We start from the raw sequence: 22,762 nt of genomic DNA, 5'->3' as shown, positions 1-22,762 counted from the left end.
TCTAGAGTAAGTACCAACATATCATGTTGTGAGAGTTACATGTGTCAGATGAAGGAGTGTTATGAGGATTAATGAGTCCATTATTTAAAAAAATGCTTTGGGATTCTTGGATGAATGGCATTATTGAAAATGGGGATAGGGCTGCCATTTACAGGTTGTAGTTATATCAAGTCTTTGTAACAGGCTCTGGGGAAATATAGACAAAGCAGGGAAAGAAATTAAAACATAATTTTATATTGATTTTTTTTATTTTATACTACATTTAGCAGTCCAAATACTGAATTCAGCAAAATGTATAGGCAGATGCTAGTGTCTAATTTGCAAAGTTCTGTAAAGAATAATGTAAATAAATTCATTCAAGGATCTCAACATAGCATCATAGTCTATGAAAGAAACACTGGGCCCATAGCAAGAAACAATTCAGAACAAGTTTATTCTTACTACCTACAATGGTTTGTTTAATAGATGTTGAAGATGAAGTATGTCAAGGAATTCTCTGTTGGGTGAAGTACCGATCTAGCCAGAGACAGTAACATGATTCTGCGCTGTTTCTCAGCAATGCTTGATGTTGTCATGGATAGTGGAAAATGCACATTGTAAACTGCGTCTCTGAGATCATTCTATCTTTTGAGATCTGTATAAAATTGTCACAAGTTTCCTATCACCTCTCTTGCAAAGTCTGACACTCGCCACAGAGACAGCTCTCTGGCACTTTCCAGGACTGTCTTCATGCTCTTTCTTGGCCATGAGCTCAAGTGGGAGCTGGATCCTCCTCACAGTCTCCTGCAACTGTGGGGTCCTCCCATCCTCACCAGAGGAGCAATGAAATCCAGGCCTTCTCCTGGACTTAAATTATTTGGTGTGTGGCAGTACGTTTTACTGAACACTTGGGAAAACAAATGGCACTTAATTCACAGAAACAAAACCACTTCAAAATATAGTAATGGCTATTCCTGTTCTCAAGAGTCTCCCCAATCACCCCAACACCAAATATTGCTCATTGGGCACTGTCCTCTTGAAGTTTTAGTCTCCACCAGCACCCAGATCCAGGATTCCTCTGTTTCCTCCTCCACTCTTCCTAACTTCCAAATTCCAATACATTTCCTATGCATAGCTATTAGCTATTTCATTGTGATTTCCTTCCGATCCATGTCCTCAGAGCATCACCTTCCATCCTTGATGCAGATTAACAAGGTGTTTTCCTGACTACAAACATTTGTTCAGGAAAGGAATGAAAGTAATTTTTTCGTTAAGAAGGAATCCTGTTGCCTGCCAAACGAAAGCCTAGGACACACTGTAACTACATAGAACCTTCAGAAGAAGCCCCAGGCTTCAACTATGCCGGGGAATCATGTTAGCATCCTTCCCTGCCACTTCCTGGTGAGGGCCTTCCCCCTCACCAACTACTGCCCACTTGTCATCCAGCAGAAGTGACATTATCCATGCTGAACTCCATCAAAATTATACTATATGAACTCCTCCTTAATATTGACACACAATTTAATTTTTTTGTTAATCCTCACCTGAGGATACTTTTCCATTGATTTTTAGAGAGAGTGAAAGGGAGAGGGAGAGACAGAGAGAGAAACATCAGTGTGAGAGAGACATATCAATTGGTTGTCTACTGCAACGATTGCCAACCGGTGGTCCATGAGGTTCAAAAGATTAGTGATAGCTGGCCTACTGCATGCCCTGAGGAGGGCCAGAGCCTGCAACCGACATACATGCCCTTGACCAAAATCAAGCCCAGGACCCTTCAGTCTGCAAACAGATGCTCTATCCACTGCACCAAACCAGCTAGGAAGACACACTTTTAAATGTTTCAACAGTAAAAGAGAGATCTCATGGAGAGAAATTACAGATCCTCCCTCACAGTCTTGTTTGTTTAGTTTTTGATTTTTCTTTTAGTCATATTTTTTTACAATTAAATCAAACTTATTATTTTGAATAGATAATATATGCACAACGTATAAAATTCAAAAGGGCCCTGTCAGCATGGTTCAGTGCAGTTGTTGAGCGTTGACCTATGAACCAGGAGGTCATGGTTCGATTTCCAGTATGGAGCATGCAGGAGTCAGTCAATCAATGATTCTCTATCATCATTGATGTTTCTCTCTCTCTATCTCTTCCTCTCTCCCTCTCTCCTTCTCTCTCTCTCCTCCCCTCCCTTCATCTCTGAAATAAACAAAAATATATTTTTTAAAATTCAAAAGGAACTAAAGGCATAAAGTCAAAAATTACTCTTCTTCCTTCTCTTGTCCCTTAACTACCATGCCCTCCTGCCCAGAGGCAACCACAGAGTTAACAATTTCTTCTGGATCCTTGTGAGTTCAGAATGAGCCAACCCAACATGTGCCTCGGTGTATGTGGATTATTTCTAGAGAGGTATGGGTGTACCTCATTAAATTCTACCCAGGCACTGTCCCTACATTATTGCTAGACTTTACAACTCTAGATTTAAGTGTTGTTATCCTATTTTACAGGCAAGGAAGCTGAAGTCTAGATGGGTGAATGATCATGCAGCTAATAAAGTGAGGAAGTGGGAATTCCAACCTAAGTATATGAGGCTCTAATACATCCATATTTCTACTGAGCCATGAGACTCAAATTGCAAGTATGAACTAATGCTGTGAGTCATTCACCATTCGTGCCACATTTCTTTCTTCAGGCTGTCTCACTAAGTCAGGGAGATGGCAGCGTTTATGACATGCGATTAAATCTCAGTCTCACTCACATGCAGGCCAACCCCTGTAAGTAATCACACACACACACACACACACACACACACACACACACACACACACACACACACGGATTAAGCTTCAGATCTAGAAATGGCACATTTGCAGTGCATGACTTTCTTTCCAGAATACCTCTGATCGCCCTGAGCATTGGGGATACTTTGGTATTTGAACTCTACATTTATCACAGTGTGTTGCCTGCAACACCTCTCCTTTTTCTTTTTCTCTTTCTTTTTTAGTACCTGCCTTGTTAGGCCACTAGTCATTTTAAAACCAAATTAAGTTTAAATACATTTCCTTGACACATCTGTTTTGTTAAATGTATCCCACGAAACCAACATTAAAAGCCAATGCCATTAGGAGGGCATAAGTTAAGCTCATTTAGTTGACCAAATTGTATAACACAATGAATTAATATGGTAATACGCCTTCGGAGACCCACAGCAGATAATAGAGGTGAACAGAGGCGCGCGAGCCTGGTTTGGGAAAAGCACAAGCCATTCATCATTATGCTGTTACAATGTGGGAGAACATTGCTCATTTCCCACTCGCCTGCCCCCATTCTGAAAACGTTTTGGTTGTACTTTTTCAACACCAACTTTGACCAGTAATAATTTTGCTCACCCAGGCTGCTGCAGATCAGCTGTTCTGAGTTTGTATTTTGAAGCAGTGGTAAATGAGTGGAGATTTCATTTATAAGTGAGAGCTGGCAGGGCATGAAGCTGCAAAAGCCTTGCCTTTGTCACCGCAGAAGGACTAAGCAGCATACTCTTCCAATAGACAGGAGGCAAAGGAGGGCAGAGGACAGGTGAGACAGAAACGCCAGTAAGGATTCCAGCTGTCCTTCCCTCGGAGTTAAACCTCCAAAGGATGAACTGTATCAATTACATCAATTGACGGTCATTTCTTGGATGTGGTTTTGCTCTCAGTGGCTTGGGTTTCTGTTTCTATCATGTCAGAAAGAACCTGATTAAAGCTTATTGTGCTGGTCAGCAAAAGTGTATCCCCTAGCCACTTAAAAAAAAAAAAAAAAAAAAAAAAAAAAAAAACCCTATCTAAATAATGTTTTCCTCAACTATAAAATTAGCTATGCTCATTATAGAAAATTTTAGAAAACTCAGAAAAGCATAAAAGAAAATACAGAAGTACCTATAACCTCAATATTCAGAGACACAGCCATTAATATTTTAGTGCATTTATATCTATTTCACATACCATTAAATAGTTTTCAAAGACAGGATTTTAGTTGCTGAAACTCAGTACATAAAATGATTTAAAAGTACTTCTGAGGTTGCATATTTAGCTTTTCAGTTTTCTTATTACAAACAAAGCAATAGCAAGCACTTTCACATAAACCTTTCACACATACAACACACACACACACACACACACACACACACACACACACACCCTCTTTAGCTTCTTTTAGGAGGACGTATTCCTGGAGGAGAATTCCCGGGCCTGGGGTCTGAATAATTTTAAAGCTCTGAGGTTGAATCCACCAAACACTTTTCCATCCTCATCTCCCTTGACCTCTGGGCAACTTTCAACACACTGACTGCCATCCCTCTCCGGGCACCCTTTCTCCTTTGCTCCGTGATTCCATGTTTTTCCAGTTCCTTCCCACCACCTGGCCTCTGTGTCCACAGCCCCTGCCTGGGCCCCTCCTCCGCTTAACCATCGGTGTTGAAGTTCCTATGGGGTCCATCTTGTGTCCTCTCCTCTGTTCCTACAAGCTTTCTCTAAGTGCTCTCATCTGCTCTTGGGATTTCACTTGCTGTTTCTATCGCTACAATTCCCAGTTTTAAAATCTGTACCGGCCTCTTTTCAAGTTCTAGGATGTACACCTTAGACTCCTGGACTTCCCTCCCCTCGGTGCTCACAGGCATTTCAATAGCATGATCTCACCACACCTGTTCCCTGTTTTAGAAGAAGGATAAATAATGCCATAGTGTGCATCATTTTACTGTCCCTGGGCTTAATGGAAATGACTCCTGTGAAGCACATGTAGCAGATACTGCCTGTGGGTCTCAGAAAGACATTGTGATCATGTGAGAATATACAAAGGAAGACCTCTCCCTCCTGGTATCTGGACCCCACCTTGTGTCAGAAGTGTTAGTCCTCCCACGCAGCCTTTGTCTTGACAAGGATCTTTGCTTTGGGTGCTAAAACTACCCCATTCATAATAAACATACAAAGTTGAAAAAGGAACAAACTGCACAGTAAAATAAACCAAAATATTCAATAAAAGATTGCATCTTGTCAACGACACCAACAATTAACAAATTGAAGACAATAAAATAGTCTGTAGAAGTACTGAAAACAAAATCAACGAATCGTTAAAGGGCACATGGCAATAATAATGTAGACTTAAACTGATGGAAGAATTAAATCTCCTCAGATTAGGATCTGCAAAATTCAATCCATAAAATTAGAACTGGAAAAAATAATGGCCACAAAGGCGGAAATCATTATCTGTAGGATTTGATACAGGCCAAAGGAAGGGGGAAACCCAACTGAATAATGAATCAATCCTTTGTTGAGATCAATAAAAATAATTTCATAAAAATGAAAATGGAGAAAATGAGATCAGTTTAACTGTGCTGTAAGAAATTAAGGAATTAAATCTTATCAGTGAACTCTTCGTGGGACAATGGATAAATGATTTCCTCTGAAGAGTTGTCATATATTGAGTATGATGGTGTCTCTTTTTCCTCTCCACACTTTACACAGTAGTAAGCAACTAAGCTGCACTCCATATCCTTAGGCACACAGCATCACACCTGAGCCCTGAATCACAGTGTGATACTGTGAAGAGAATCTCAAAACTGAAGACTTTTAAAATATCCAGACAAAAAATAAAAATGTATCCAGAAGTATTGAAAGACAGATGCCTGGGACCACAGCATCCTCAAAACTAAATGCAGTCTAAATAAACAATAGATATTCTACCATTTATTTTAAAATGCCACTAAATTAATTCTAGTGTTTTCCCATTCTGTGGCTTTTCAATTAACAGATTCTAAAAGCTCAAGAATCATCGTGTGGGAGCACATGACATCTTTTAAAGATGGAATGAAATCTTTAAAGTCAAAATTGATCTAACCCATTCCCTTCATTTTATAGACTAGAAGCCCAGTGCATGAAATTCATGCATGGGTAGGGTCTCTAGACCTGGCTGGCAATCAGGGCCAATCCGTGGGGTGACCAGTGGAGCAATTGTGGGCCCCCATTCGCACCCACCTTCGCCTGGCACCACCTGCTCACCTGCTCCACCATCCCACCATGGTCCCGTGCTTCTCAGGCCCCATTGGGGCTTCCAGTGCCTGCACTGACACCCCGCTGCCAGTGCCGCATCACTGACGCCCATTATCTTCCATGCTGCCCCCTGGTGGTCAGAGCACATCTAACTTCCGGCTGGTCGAACTCCCACCCATGGGGACAATTTACAAAGCAGTATTAGACTTTTATTATATAGGATGAGGAATAGGCAAGTTAAGTGACCTACTCAGGGTCACTTATCTATACTAATAAAAGGATAATATGCAAATTGGCCACAACACCTTCACAGTAATGACCAAACAGCAGGCTGCATGGGGCGACCAAGCCAGCAGTGGGGGCAGTGAGGGGCAACCAGGCTGGCAGAGGGGGGCAGTTGAGGTGGCCAGGCTGGCAGGGGCAGGCACTGAGGTCTCTGAGTGACTGCATGGAGCACAACTGCCCATCAGCCAAATCACGAAAGCATTGGTCCACATTACCCACTGTACTTTGAGGACTCTTGGTTATGGTGACTTTGCCTTTCCTAGAACTCATACAGTGAACAAACATTTTTTTTTTAATTTTATTTTTTTGCCATTTGGAGGCATTGAGAGAGAAAACTAAGATCATCAGCTTGACACACTGGCCAAGTTATATTTAATTCTAGATTAGTCTGTACAGTGTCTGACTAAGGGGGAAACATGCCAACTCTGTGTTTTGGGATCCAAAGGGTGGGTCTGGTTCATGTTATAAAATCAAGCCATAAATGTCTGACCCATATTTTAGGGATCAGTATCTCCTAACAAATATTAACAACCAAAAAAATCTCCTTCTGTTTTCATTATTACTAGTGAAAGAATTATGGGAGCAGGCAGAGGGGGTAGAATATAAGAACTGGGCTGTGGATTTCATTGAAAAAATATTTATACTTCTGAACTCTTAATAGGAGAACATTAACTTAAATCATATTTGACATTATTAAAATATTTCCAGGTCGATCTTTTTAACCATCTTGCTATTCTCCTCCTTATGCTAAGGGAGCCCTGTATGGTGCCTTCTGGCATATAAGGGGAGACAGGGAATTCTAAGTTCCTTTCACCTTTTGCCACATCCCGTCATTGTATCTAAACTCATCCAGTTGCAGCAGAATTGGGAGAGAAGGGTCTGTAAGTCTGGGTGCCTGGGTCCTCCTGAGAAATAGAGTGTTCCTTAGGGACACCCACTTTCCAGAGAAACAAGAGCCTGGAAACAATGCTATCAACACTCCTGCCAACCACTCAGTTGATGTGGGCATGGGGTAGAGCCACACGGAGGGAATTCCCCTTCCTGCAGAGCAAGACCCAGCCCCCCTGTCCTGGGAAGGACCACTCCTCCCCTCCGGCATCTCCATGGACAATGGATTAAACGAAGCCTCCTGTTCCTTTCTGGTTTACAAATCTCATCATTCCTTTATTCTAATTGGATTTTTTTTTTCCAATGGGAAAAGAAAGTACTTTATTCCCAGCCTGCTCTATCTACCCGAATCTCTCTTTTTTAGCTTATTTATAACTTCCATTGTTAAAAAAAAAAAAAAAAAAAAAAAAAAACCTGAAGGTGGCTGACTACCCTCTTTAACATGGAGTGCATCATTTGTCCTGACGAACCATTCAAGTCAAGTTATGTCCTGTTTTTAAATTAGTGATTGGGAAAGTCTGAAACCCAGTCCTGTCTTTACCATTTTTTTTAAGTACAATGTAATCCCATCCCAACCCCCAACATGTGAGAAAGAGACTGAATCAGGTTTGGTCCACTGCATCAATCCAAGTCCAGAAACATGTAAACAAGTACCCTCCCAAAGCACAGGGAAAGCATTTCTTAGAATTTTATGTTTTTCTGCTCTGATCTACAGATGTCTATAGACTTTCCAATCCTTGCCCAAAAGAATTGAAATTCCTTCACAGGGTATAACCTTCTCCTGCTGCTTTTCCTGGCTCAGTACCCAACAATAATCACAATTTCAGTGTTGTGAGGATGAAATAATATTGAAAAAATATTTTTAAGTCTGTTTTATGATAGGTAATAAATACTTAAGAATGTGAAATATATTTTTGTTAATGATATTTTTTTAAATATATTTTTTTATTGATTTCAAAGAGGAAAGGGAAAAGAGAGAGAGATAGAAACATCAAAGATGGAAGAAAATCATTGATTGGCTGCCTCCTACACATCCCCTGCTGGTGATCGAGTCCACAACCAGGGCATGTGTCCTGAAGGGGAATGGAACCATGACCTTCTAGTTAATAGTTTGACGCTCAACCACTGAACAACACTGGCTATACCTTGTTAATGATCATCTTCATATTTATTTAAAAATTGAATTCACCTAGCATAGCTTAAAAAAAAATCACCACAGGAATTAAAGATACTGGGATGTTATTGCTTTGTAATAGTAAGCAGAGTTGTGAAAAACTTTTTCTTCATTAAATTTGAACTTAAAATCATCCCTTATGTTGAGACAACATCTTTAACTGACTTTAATCAGGACAATTACCCTCCCAAAATTTAATTATTGGATTTTGCATAATATAAAGATCTAACATAACCTAAATATCATACCATACGATACACTGATACTGGGCAGACGAGAAATATTTGAATTTTGGGTGGTGGAACATGGGGCTGATGGTGTCAAAAGTCATGTAAATACAGCGTTCTAGTTTATTTACTTTTAAGCTCATCCTCTCCATCTAAGCCAGACTCCAACTTAGATCATAGAAATCTCTTCCTTCCTTTTCTGGCAGAAACAAAAGTCAACACAGCTTCTCTCCCAGCCTTAAAACAGACAGAGAAACCAATATATTTTTAAAGACTCTATTCAGTGACATTTAAGTTTAGAGTTGGTGCTTTATTGCAATTGCTGGTTGTAACTAGTGCATTAATTCAATCACTCACTTTCCTTCCATGGTTTGACCCCAAAACGTTAAATATAAATACATGAAACTCCTCCTGGACAAATGATATTTCAGGAAGCAGAACTGTGTTGTGATCAAACTAAATCCTAATTAATAAAAAGCCTTTAATAGAGAGCTGTGGTTTAAAGCCAGACAGAAGCAATGACATATGATAAATATTCCACTTCAAAATGCACATTATAATCTGATCATAAGAATAATTCAACCGAATGATCACATTGTTCCTGTGGAGGAATCAACATATTAAAAAAAGAAAAATAGAGAGTTTTCATGTTCTTTACTTGAGATGGAGAGACACAGGTGGCTACCCTTATTCACATTATGCGTGCGCACCCCATAGCTAAACATACACACTTCCCAAATGGCTCTGGAGCTCATTTTAAATGAATCCTTTTAAAAGATGTTTTAAAGAATTCATCCACTTTTCAGGAGAAAACTCTGAGCCCTCCATTTTTAATGGTTAAGAGATCCTCCTTTCTAAAGTCAACTGTGGGTACTTGTAATGCTTCAAGTTAGTCTTAAAGAGAAACATCTGCTAAATCCCTGTCATCACATCAGTGAAATCTGGATCCATCTCAATGATTTGAAATCTCTTAAGTGATCATTTAAGTGATCAATTAATCCTCAAGGACAGAGGTTGGACTAGGTAGTGTTCCCAAATCCCTGACAGATATTAATCAGAATTCAGGATACAAAATTGGAATTCCTGGAAATTCTTTGGAAATCCCAAAATTATAAACTATTCTTAAAGTTTTCAATATTCCTTATCTCTTTATTCACGATCATGGATGCCTAAAAAATGTTTAACAAATAATAAGTTATTAACTTTAGCAGATGTATAGAGAACTATAGCATACAGAAAATATTCAAAGATTGGAAAAGACCATTATTGGGTCTTTTCATTATTGGGTCGTATTCAAAAAGCATTTGGATCTCTTAGCAAAGTTAATAGCACTACATAGACTCAAAGTCTTAATTGCCAATTTAATATCTTATTATGTTTCTAAAACTCATTATTTCTTGGATCACTACTCATAAGATTTGTATAAAGTAATTATGCATAAAAGTTTATTAATGAGTATTTTATTTGCAAGAATGAGTCACCACTAGCAGCGACTGGCCCATGAACAGAGTTACATTGGCCTCAGTGATCAGCAAGGCTGGTTAATTAGATGGTGACACTTTTTTCCTCTGCCTTAACCTCAGCATCTACGTGTTAACATTTCCTGCTCTTGCTTTAAGCTTCTGATCAGTAGTTGCTCTATGTTGATCATCAAGCTTTAATTCTCATAGGAGAACTACTCTTTCCCAATTTATTGACAGGTTTTTTTTTTATTGGGATTTAGAAAAAAACAAAAAAGAAACATGTTTCATGAAAAATGTTAGGATTAAATTCTCAAGTGGCCACACTAAGATTGACAGGAGACACAGATCAGTTTTATAATATTATTTTGCTGTATTTCCAAATGGTACCCAGAAAAAAATACTATAAGCATGGAAAATGGTTCTTCAGCCATCTTTTCTCTTAAAACCTCACCACTAGCTCTTCGTCTCTCAGCTCCCTTGGTCCCACATAGACACCATCTCCCTTCCCTAATTTCAAATCCCCTAGTAACTTAGTTTCGAACCAGCTTATCTCATCACAAAACTGATTCTAGCAAGACTGGGCTTAGGGTGTTCCAACCATGTTCCATGAACGCTCTGGGGTTGGAGGACACTGACCAGTGCTTCCCTTCATCTCTGCTTTCAACCTCAGCAGCTCCGCATCTGTCAGCTTAACACAGCTGGCTTTTTCCAAAGGGATTTTCTGTTTGTTTTAAAGAATAGTTCCGCTACTAAAAATGCAATAGAAAAAGTTGATAATTGCTGACTTAGACAGCCCCTCAAGGTCTCCGTGACCTTTTGTGGTGCAAATTCCTGGAAGCTTGAAGTCAGTTTCAGGCCAGGGCCTAAACACCCAGGGCAGGATGGGACCTAGGGAAGGAGTGTCTGAGGCACCAGAGGTAGGCCAGGTTGACCTCCTCTATGCTCAATCCTGAGTGATAACCATTGAATGACTCAGCCTTCAGAAACCCAGCCATGGACTGACCAGCCCTTCTTCATCTTTCTGGCCACGCATAATCCATCTGAACCACACGACAATCAGACAAAGCCAGAAATGGAAAGGCCTGCAAACTCTCAATTGCTTTGTATTATTTTAGACTTTACCCCTAAAGCGAATGTCATATGATACTGCAAACACTTCCATGGAAATTGCAAACTGGGCAGGATTCCCTCCTCCTCCTCCTCCTCCCTCTTTCTTTTTCCCCTTCTTCTTTTTGCTGTGGCTGGAGCTTATTCTGCTCCAGTGTCGGCTTCCTTTCCTAAAGAACAGAATCATTTTATTTTCCAGTCACAGTTTTGATTTCTCCCCATTTTGTTACAGAACAAAATTCCCAAACCATCATTGAGGACACAATCTATTTTGCCAGCCAATCAGCTCAGACCCTCTCCCTTCCTCCTCAGTCCCATGCCCGCCCTCAAGGCTGGAGGCCTGCTACCACACTGAACACATGTAGCACTTTCCCTCCTATGGATTTGGGCTGACACTGAGCCCTCAGAACGGTGTCCATGAGGTCCAACTTGCTCTCAAGTCCCTGCTCCGACACACTTGAGCTGCCAGTATTTCCCAGAGTCACTGTCAATCCCCCTGAAGGTGGGATGATCCATCAGAGCACATAACACTCTGCCCCACATGTAATCCATTCTCAATAAATATGAGAAAGGAATTAAACTACAACCCTTGCTCCCAAAGCACACATAACGTGCTTTTCAGAGCCAGCGTGGAAAATAGGTTATTGACTAGCTAAACAAATAGAAGATGAGGCAAACATCCCAGAATATTTATGTTGCCTTCAGTCTTAATTTCATGGCATGCATTTTTTCATACGAAATGAAAAGAAACAAAAAGATCCTGGATTGTATTCAAGTGGGAAATGTTTCCAGACTTTTTTTCATAATTTCACATGTGCTCATTTTGTAAATTTTTCACATCTTATGCTCAGTGTTGTCAGAATAAATCTCAGCAATAACTCGATAGCTCCCTAGGGTAGCCAATTCATAGGGTGTGTTAGCAACAAGAACACGAGGTGGGGAACACTAAATGGGTCGTTCAGGACGGCACACCTTGGGACTTATCTTACCATCCTGCCTCAGTGACTTGGAACACTGGATCTCTACGACAGAAAGTGGATGGAAGGGTGACTCATAGAGAATAGATTAGACTAGGAAAACATATGTGCTAAATAACTCAAAACAAAAGCTGTCTTGCTGAATAAACTTCAACTTTGATGATAAGTAGGGATACCATGGACCAGTGGCTACCTCGATTGCTTCTTCTATAAAATGGGAATAATAACTACTTGTAGGCCTACCATGAAACTTAGATGACATCTAAGTTGTAAACTCATGAAAACAGGGATGTGTCTTGTTTATAACCTTTGCTCCAGTGCTCAGCAGAGTGCCTGATACATAATAGGCATATGGAGCTAACTCAGGGCAAGTCCAACCCCAGACTCAAGGCCCTGGGCTTCCATTCAGTATTAATGAAACCACCAAGTGTTCCCTCTGACTTAGAAGGGTAGGCACTGGAAGGAATCACAGGCCTTCTTCCAGCACTGCTAGCACACTAACTCCACGGAGTTGTCAATTGACTTCCATCCCCATATGCTACTAGAGGAGCTATTTGATTCTCTACTGCTTTATTTCTTCAACTTTAAGTTTTACTGATTGAGACAAAAATGTCATTCTAAGTTTGAATTCTCAGAGCAGTTCAAGACCTAATTTCTCACCTAAAACTTATCTAAATTAATTGTATAGGACAGGTACTTCAATTATAATTATACTTAAGGCCTGGTGCATGGATTCATACACCGGTGGGGTCCCTCGGCCTGGCCTGCAGAGATCAGGCCAAAACCAGCTCTCTGATGTCCTCGAGGGGTCCCAGATTGGGAGAGGTTTCACAGGCCAGGCCAAGGGACTCCTACCAGTGCACATTCAGGCTGGAGAGGGACTGCAGGAGGGCTCCAGGGTGTGTCCGGCCTGTCTAGCCCAGTCCCGATTGGCCAGATCCCAGCAGCAAGCTAACCTATCAGTTGGAGCATCTGCCCCTGGGGGTCAGTGTGCATCATAGCCTCTGGTCAAACGGTCAAATGGTTGGACACTTAGCATATTAGGCTTTTATTATATAGGATGTTCAGTTCTCAAACAGGCACTTTTTTTTTTATCACTGCTAGAAGCATCATTTTAGCATAAGAAGTACTAATGTGTACATCTATCTATATTGTGTATTGATGAGTATTAACTTGTATTTATTCTATTCTGAAGTATAACTAAGGTTTCAGGAGGCAAGTGAGGCAAAGATGGAAACCAGCACACAGAATGATCTGTGTGTTCAGCACTCACTTTCCCCATTCAGTCATGCAAAGATAAAAGTATAGAGCAGTTGAGTTCAATTTTGTTTACTTTTAGCCAGTTAATTAGAAAGAATTCACTTGGCGATGTCATTATGTCACCCTTGGGGTAAAATACATCAGGCAACCAGCCAAAATGTGGCAGCCAGAATTTCCAGGGCTGAAGAGCGATGTCATGGTATTTTTCAGAGAGCTTTCCCAGATCAGTGCGCAGAAACTCTTGAGTCATTTTCAACCACTAACCCTTCTAATGGGAGAGCCCTTTGCCAGCAAGCGCATAGAAGATCATAATTCATCAGGATTTCCCTCAGAAACTGAGTAATCTATGGTGATTTACAACTCTCAAAATATAAAAGAAACGTGCACTTTTGTAAGAGTCTTGGACTCTGTACTTCTTGAAATGGAGACATGTCTCAGTTCACACTGCCAATTTTCTAAAGTTCAAGTAAGATAGGCTAAATCCACACGCAGAATGAAGGACTTTTTAAGGGTTCTCTATTAGTGTTCTTACATGTATTTTGGTGAGACGTAAGTCATTGGAAAGAGACGTCTAATTCATACCTGCTAGAAAATGTGATTACCCTCACGCCACCAGAGCAATCTACATGTTACAAAGTGCTTCTGGATGCGTGATCTCCTCTGATTCACGTTATCTATGCTTGAAGGTGGGTACTAGAGTCCGAATTTTGAGGAGAAGAACACAGAACGGGAGAATTTTGAGTGATGTGAATGGCAGTGCTGCAACTTGATCTGAAGTCACACCATGCTCTGTGGTGCTCTTTACACCAGACAGAGCCTCTCCATGCCTTTCCCTCTGTCTCCCTTTGGTTCATAAAAGTGTTCTCAAAAGATCATCCCCATTGCTGAAAGATCCTGACTCACGTATCTAGTCAACGCTCAATATCCCGGAGTAGTGGTAAGTGTTTTAGAAGATGAAATGCCGGGAAGTGCGAAGTTCATCATGTAGCACTTACTTGCCTGAGGATGTTCTGCAGAAATGTGGAGGCCAGTTGCATATCAGTGACTACTCCAGTCTCTTAGAGCTGTAAGATTCAGAGACCCTGACCTCTTCAGGTCCCGGTTTTCTCACCAGTACAGAGGGTCTCGACTAGACTTCTCCAGCCCGTAGAGCCTGAGATCCCCACCTCCTCTACCCCAGCCAGAAATAACTACTATCAGGATGTTTCCCTTTTTGGGAAAAGCTATCCAGAGGAGGACTCACAACAAGGAGGAGAGTGAATCCTGCCATTGTCTTATATATGATATCCCACTCAATCTAACTCTCACAGGCATCCCACTAAACTAGAGAGGGGGGAAAGCAGGTGCAGAGAAGCTGACTAGTTTGCATGAGGCTGGAAAATAACAACAGTAATCCTAATAGCATTTTACGTTCTCAGGGTGCTTATGTAGTGCTGGGCAGTTTGTAACACTTGACGGGCATTGCCTCATTTTCATCTGATTACCCCTCTTTTACAGAAGAGAAAACCGAAGCACATAAATGTGGTTGGCCTTCCCAAGCCTGCGTGGTGAGTGGTAGAGCTGAGAGGCAAAACTGAGGACCCTGACTCCAGGGCCCAGGTGCTGAGCCATCCTGCCTAGAGCACAAGGCGTGGCTATGTGTGGCTAGACAAGCACTTTGAAATGCAAATCCAAAAGTCAGATTGGAGGAGAAAGATTTCGATGTAACACCAGATGTTCCACCAGGTGAAAGTCCTACATAGTGCCATGATTATGTTATCCAACTTTCTCTTCAAGAATTGGCTCTGCCAGAGGTTACACTTGAGTATCTGAACGTTTTGGTCAGAGCACCTGGGATGATCACATAAACCTGCACTTAACAGAAACCCAACACCTCTGGCTGAACTGGATCAGGGTCTATTCTTCTCACATAACAAGCAATCCAGGCCTGCACAGCTACCATGTGGACGTGGAGACCTACCCAGGGTTCCTCTTGCCTTTCTGAGCCACTGCCTTGGAGTGTAGCTTTTAAACTCTTGCTAGAAAGATGGATACCGCGCTTCCCTATGCCCTCCTAGCCACATGAGGCTATTTAAATTACGGTAAGTTAAACAAAAAATTCAGTTCTTTAGTCACAGTAGCCACATGTCTAGTGCTCAATAGTCACATGGGACAAGTGTGGCTGCTATACTGGCCGGTGCAGATACAGCGCATTCCCATCATCACAGGATGGTTTATTACACAGCACTGCCCTAGACGTCACATCTGCAACCTTGACAGGAAGATGGAGAAGAGGGGAAACTGAGGACCAACTGAGACTGTGCCCTTTTAGAGAGAAAACAACAGCTTTCATGGAGTCCTTACTCCACAGAATTTTTCTTTCATCTCTTTGATCAGGTTCCATCACTTGACCACTCCTAGATAGAAGGCAGCTTTGTTAAGTGGGCTTCTTGCTGCCCTGAACTAACTTGGGAAATGTGGGTATGGAGGAGGTAAGAATAAGTAATTAGTAAGGTAAGTAGCGTTCTTACCAGCCTCAACATCACGTATGAGTTATGCTTCAAATTAGGCCAGGTTTTCCAAAACAGAATGGAAAAAGCAGGCAGCAAACATCTGTCATGGCACAGCTGTGGGGCCCCGGGCATGCAAAGGCAGTAAGTCAGTGATTACTGCCACCTGGTAGTTCCTAGTAGGGATGAGCCAACAATGAAGCAGGAAATAAAACGATGGAGAAAGAAGGTATTAGTGTCTAGGCTGGTCCAGAAGGAGCCATGGCTCTTCGCCAGCTGGAGTTCAAGGTGACAGACTGCAGTGGGGAAAGGCATAGTCATGCTGCGGGGCCAGGCAGCCTGGGTATTCAGTAACAACCCAGCATTCAGTGAGTGGGCCATTGCCAGCTTCTCTGGACCTGGTATTGCCTCCGAAGTATACCTCCTTACTGCTTTCTTGAGGAGATGGGTATTTAACTGGGCTCTGGTTGCACATGACACGGGGGCTTTGTCTCGTGGCTCCAATCGCTGGGGGAAAGCTGCAGATAGCTTTTAGGCCCCCAGCTGGCAATGCCCTAAACCAGCGGGCGGCAAACTCATTAGTCAACAAAGCGGCAAACCACGGCTCTCGAGCTGCATGTGTCTCACGAGCCGCAGTTTGCTGACCACTGCCCTAAACTAATTCAAGGTTTAGTGGTGTAAAAGTGGGAGGTAATAAACCCAGGCACGAAGGGAGTGTCTTGAGATCACAGTGAGCAAGAGGCAGGGTCTCTGGCTAGGAGAATTCCGGTAACTTTACTTCAATATTTTGTCTGTGGCCAGTCCTACAGGAAAACTAAAAATAATTGTATATGAATAAGCAAAGACAAAAGACAATCAGCTTCCCCTGTCCTTACCATTTCTGTGCCCAACTCCAGATTTTGACAAATGCTTATTTTTTGCTGTTGAGAGAACAAAAGGATGACTTCGTTTAAAGTGCGTCAGGAGACAAAGACAATCTGTTTCCCCAGAACTCCCCCTGAGGAAAAGCCATGATGACACTCAGTTTCTCATCTCTAACAGATGCGAACCCATCCCCGAAGAGACATCTGGAGGCTGATACGCCACACTGATAGGTTGCGTCAATGCTCGTGTTGATGGCTTTTTCCAAATGAGGAGACGGCAAAGCAAAATTTGAAAAAGCATTTTGAAAATAAAATCTGTTGCTAGCTAGGGTTTTTAGAAAATAAATACCTGGTCCTGAAACTGTGATTCAGCGTGGGGGAGGAAAGGGAAGGAATGCTGACACGTCCTGCAAACCCTCAGAGACTTGGAGGACCTGAGACACGTAGCCGTCCTTAAAGAGAGAGGGGCCCCATTGCGAATGCTTAGCCCCAGGCCAGGGTGTCCTAAGGAAGCCAGAGATGGATTCATTTACCCCAATCTGTTTGTTCTCTGGTGTTGCCAGGACAAATATAATACCACACACTGGGTGGTTTACACAACAGAAGCGCATTGCCTCACAGTGCTGAAGGCTGGAAGTACAAAATCCAGTTGTTGTAGAGTCAGTTCCTTCTGCAGGCAGGGAGCTCTCTCATAGCTCATCTGCGCCAGGCATCTCTCTGGCTTATGGAACCCACCGGAAAGACTTGGTGTTCTTGGTCGTAGCAGCATAACTCCATTTTTACATGGCATTCTCCCTGTGTGAACCCCTGTCCAAATTTCCCCCTCTTTCTAGGGTAAATCAAGGGTGCCGTATGTCATATTGGGTTAAGGGCTACCCTCGTGGCCTCATCTTAACGAGATCAACCTCGAAGACCCTTTTCCCACTAAGGTCATATTCATAGGTATGGGGGATTAGGACAGCCACATCTTTAGGAGAGACACAATTCAATCCATAACAGCAGGTCATTCTGATCAAAGAATTACTTCCCTTCCCACTGGCCGCTGTAGACCGGGCTATGTAAAAGCAAATTTGATGGCGTCACTTTTGTCCCTTGGGGAATTCCTGACATTAAGAAAGCCAGACCCTCTTCCTTTCTCAATGTTTGCAAGCTGTGATGCTATTTTTTATACAGTTCAAAACATATTGTTCCAATCTGGGACACTTAGAAATTTGAAGTTTTTCCTGCTTCCTCGTCTTCAACCCACTTTGAGAGTCAAGACCTTGAATTTGAAGCCTGCTCCGGAAAGCGTATCTTTTCTAATGCTTATGTCTTCCTTCATCTCATTCAAAAATTAGAAAATTCGGATACTCAATTCAACTGACCTTCGTGGAAAAAAATTCTCTGCATGAGGCACTGTGCTGGAGATTTAAGTCCAAACCCTGGGATGTGCCCTCAGAAGATGGCTGAAGGGAAAAGTGCAGAATGGCTGGTGCTTCCAGACCTGCTGGTTCTCATTCTTATGAGGGGGGAAATCAGAGGGTGAGATAGGGAGCTCTGCTTTTAAATAGGTTGCAGGGTTTTCAGGGAAGCAATAACAGAAATTTGGTGGTTTTATTTTGAGAGCCCAGAAATTCCATATGTCCAACTCCAACTCCATGTTAATGGTTTTTTACTGTCCTGTTACTTAAGGACTATTAACAAGGGTTCCAGAACACAGAATGGAATAGCCTTCCTTTCACCTCATCCTCTTCTTTCTTACCTCTTCTTTCCCCAAAATAAGTGAATAGAGACAAATACTCAAAAGCACTTCCTATATAAAAGCCAGGAGATCAGGGGTCAAGAGAGTGTGTTAGGGGTGGTTTCCATTGTGTTTTGTTTTGTTTTGTTTCGTTTTGTTTAAATATATATTTTATTGATTTTTCACAGAGAGGAAGGGAGAGATATAGAGAGATAGAAACGTCGATGAGAGAGAAACATCGACCAGCTGCCTCTTGCACACCCCCTACTGGGGATGTGCCCACAACTTAGGTGCATGCCCTTGACCGGAATCGAACCCGGGACCTTTCAGTCCGCAGACCGACGCTCTACCACTGAGCCAAACCTGTTTCGGCTCAATTGTTTTTTAATAACTTCCCAAGAAACAGCACTTACAGACCCTGCTGGACATTATTAAGTCACCCATCACTGTTCTTTTCAAACCAAATACTTTAACCTTTTCTCCCTGATCCTATATTATAACCTTCAATTATTTGTGTTGCTCTCCTGGATGCTGTCTGAGTTCTTTTAAATTTTAGAATAAAATACTGGATGCTGTAATCAAATAAGCACCGAACCTCCACAGATGATACTGCAGAGTCAAAACACTGTCACAGCCTCAGACATGTGCAGGCAGGGGCAGGGAGTGAGGAGTGGGCTGGAACAAACAGCACAGGATGGTAAAATGCTCGGAAAATGAAATGTGCACTATACATGCCAAGTAGCGCTGGCACTAATTGGACAGCCATTCCCCCAGAAGTGTCAGCGTAGGACATACGGCGCAGGAAATGCAGAGACTGTCAGTTTCTCTGTTAGAAATGGCCTGTGTCAGCAGGGGTTGGGCAGCTTACCTGGCGGACATTGGCGGCATGACAGGTTAGCTCATGGGTCTCTATTTACAACATGATCACGTCCGCTCTGTAACAGCAATTCGGCCACTTGGTTCCTGGGGAGATTAGCTGGTCTCGCTCAGAGCTCTCCCATAAGCCACTTGGAAATGAGTGGCAGTGATGACATGTCAGTGCTGATGCTGCCCTGTGAACTCCTCTGGCTGTGAGGTACCACCACGGCCTTCAATTCTACTCAGTTAGACAAGCGTCCTGCCCAGCTGCCTATGTGCCACTCACTGGGCTCACCTCCCCTCGAGCGCTTACAGAGACCCTTTCCCCTTTATAGCCACGAGGGTAAATCATGGGTGCTCCTCACCACTTAGGCCTCACTGATCCTGGCCTATTTCTTCCGCACCTATTTCCCAAGGTAGCTAGTCTTGTTCTAATTTCCTCCCATCCTCAATACAATGATAAGAATGCCATCTTCCAGTCTACCTTTTTTATGTATGTTATCTCTAATGTATTCTTATTTCTCCCTTTCCCCATTCCCGACCTCCCATACTCCCCACCCACTTTACACACACACACACACACACACACACACACACACACACCTCCCCTCTTCATACAACCATCTAGCTCACGATTTAGGACCCCAGATAAACAAAACTACTTTGTTTCTATCTCCTGTTGCAGTCCATCCAAGTCTCATCCCTCAAGCACCCAGGGCTTATGGCATTTTGTATTGTCACTTAGACCAAGGGACAGATCATCTGGGCACACGCCCACACCTCTTTCCAGGCTCTCAAATTCACAGGCCTCAGTGAATGGAGGGGAGATGCTAACGTGGGTAATAACAGAAAGCTTCATGGAAATCCCCAGGCATTGCAGGGATCCTCTACTAAAAATAATCAAGTAGAGCAATAAATAGGATTTCCTGGGAGAGCCAGCACTTAACGTTTTTCATGATACAAACAATTCCATTGACTCTTTAACTGTTCATTCCAAGACCTTTCTGTACCATTCATTCTATTGATGAAGATGAAATGTAACATGGTCCTAGGCCATGTCATTTATGATAACTTAGCATTATGGCTGGTTGGGAAATAAGGCCAGGCATCTGAGGCTCCACAGATTGGCATGCTGTAAATTCCTAGCACCTGTTTATAATGTACCTTTACAGAGAAAACAGCTCCAGTAACATTACAGCAGCGTGGTTCATGAGTGCTATTAACCGTCTCTATGGCATGTTACAGATTTAAAAGGTTTTTAACTTTACAGACAATCCATAGGTTTATGAATCGAAAGCCACTGAAATAAATCATCCTTGGTAATGAAAAGGGAAAAAGAGGGGCATGATATAATTTCTATTTGTCAAGGTATAATGATGTCACCATCCATTTATCCTCTGCACTTAAAGGTTGAAGCTATTCAACAAATCTCTTCTCAGCCAAATACATCTGGTGCCTTAATGGAGGCCATGGCACAGGTTTCTGATTAGTTCACAGCTCACTCACTAATTAGAATAGCGAAGAAGGTAAAACTTGTTTTCTAAGCAATTCATTAGAACAATAACCTTTAATGGAATAAATAATAATGGGGCCTTGAATTTAAACACACACACACACACACACACACACACACACACACACCATGTTATCACTTTAAGATGATCTCTCTGAATAGTTTGTAGATTAAACAGATTTGTTTCTGGAGGTGCCATTTTTATCCCAATCACTGTTTTCATTTATTGGAGTTTTTAAGCAATAATTCAGTTAATCACTAAAAATAAAAAATAAATAAAATAAAAATACAGAATATAGGGTAAGGGGTTGCTGGTTAAGTTTTACCTTAAAGACAAGTTGTACCTACTGGTAAGACTATCATGAACAGTTGGGGAAGTTGTTCAGCTGCTTACAGGAGCTAAGCTGAGGGCCAGTGTGGGTTAAAATGCAGCTTTCGACCCAGTCAACAATCCTCATGCCCTGGCATTGGTGGCACTGGCTACCTGTACCGACTCCTGTAAATCAGCCTGAGCCAGAGCTTTCCCCCAGGACTCAGGGAAAGGGTAACTGTGCCTGATGGGGTGTAGGGAGATGGGGGGAGAAAAGAGGCGGCTGCTCTCTGTTGTGATTTAGGACTCAGTTCTTGCCTTTCCATTGGCAGGAAAATGGGCTGAGCATCCTTCCTCCGGTCCACTCTTGGCACATAAGCCATCCGCTGGGGCTCCGGCAGGTTCCTAGCAGGGACGATCCGAGCACCCAACAGCAAAGCCTCCTGCCCCATTATTCTGTGGTGTGGGTGGTGACCTGAGCCTTTCTCGTGGTGAGTTTAGTGTGGTTTTTGCCCTGCGCTCCACCAGCTCCCATCCCTCTCTTCCAGGAAGTCCACCTGCAGCTTAATCTAGGCACTATGAGTTCTTCCCTTGTCTGTGTTTCTATAGCACACTATCAGTCTGTGACACAATAGCTAGTGAGTCTAGTTTGGAGCTGTGGTTCTCAGCCTTTAATTTTAACCTATATTCCTATGGATAACAGTGGCTCACCCTGGGGCATTGCTTTTAAAGTCCAAAGCCTTAGGTTTGAGTCCTGCCTCTGCCCATTCATGTGTGACCTCAGGTAAATCCTACAACCTCTCTTTGAAAACTGGGGATAACAACACTTGTCCCACTCATTTATAGTTATAAGCTTCCAATGAGACCATGAGTGTGACAATATATTGTAAATTACACATGAACCATATATGGTTTAGACTCTGTTTCAAGAGTCTTTCAATTAAGTTGTGATTTTCTTGCCAATCATCATCACCGTCTCCAATTAATTAAATTTTACAAATAAAATAATGATATCTCTTTCTGAACTACTTTTAAGCCAAACTAGCTCCTTTCTCCTCTTGCAATAAATAAAAAATGTAAATGCTGAGTTGAATATGCCAAATAATTAAGTGCAGGCAATTCTTATTAGGTTTCTGTGTCTTATTAACCTTATGCTAAAACCAAATTCTGTCTTATCGTCATCCTGCATGCTGAGAAACATGCACCAATGTGGAACCTGTGAATGTAGACGAGCATTGGGATGAGTGCAACCATTGTGGGGTTAACGTGGGCTCAGGCTGCAAAACAAGTAAGGGTGAAAAGAATCTTACCCGTTAGATATTTATACTGCTAAAGAGAACAAACAAACTTTGAGCCTTCTGGAAGTGCCTTTTTATACACAATTTATATGCTAATTATGAACATTTGAATATATTAGATAAAGCAGGCTCCCTAAGGATCTAGTGTTTGGTATAATTTGTCCTTGAAAAAAAAAACAAAAAACAAAGAGAGGAAAATATTATAAAGCCCGAGTCTTTGCAATGACCTCAAGAGCCTCCCCAGTACCATCTCCTTCCCTGTTCATCAGCTTCAGCCACGCTGGCTTCCTCACTGCTCCATGGCACTGATGCTCCCACCATTCTGGAACAT

The sequence above is a fragment of the Pipistrellus hanaki genome (genome assembly GCF_964339955.1).
Source record: "Pipistrellus hanaki genome assembly, chromosome: 10".
Taxonomy (NCBI): domain Eukaryota; kingdom Metazoa; phylum Chordata; class Mammalia; order Chiroptera; family Vespertilionidae; genus Pipistrellus; species Pipistrellus hanaki.
This window is presented reverse-complemented; position numbering follows the sequence as displayed.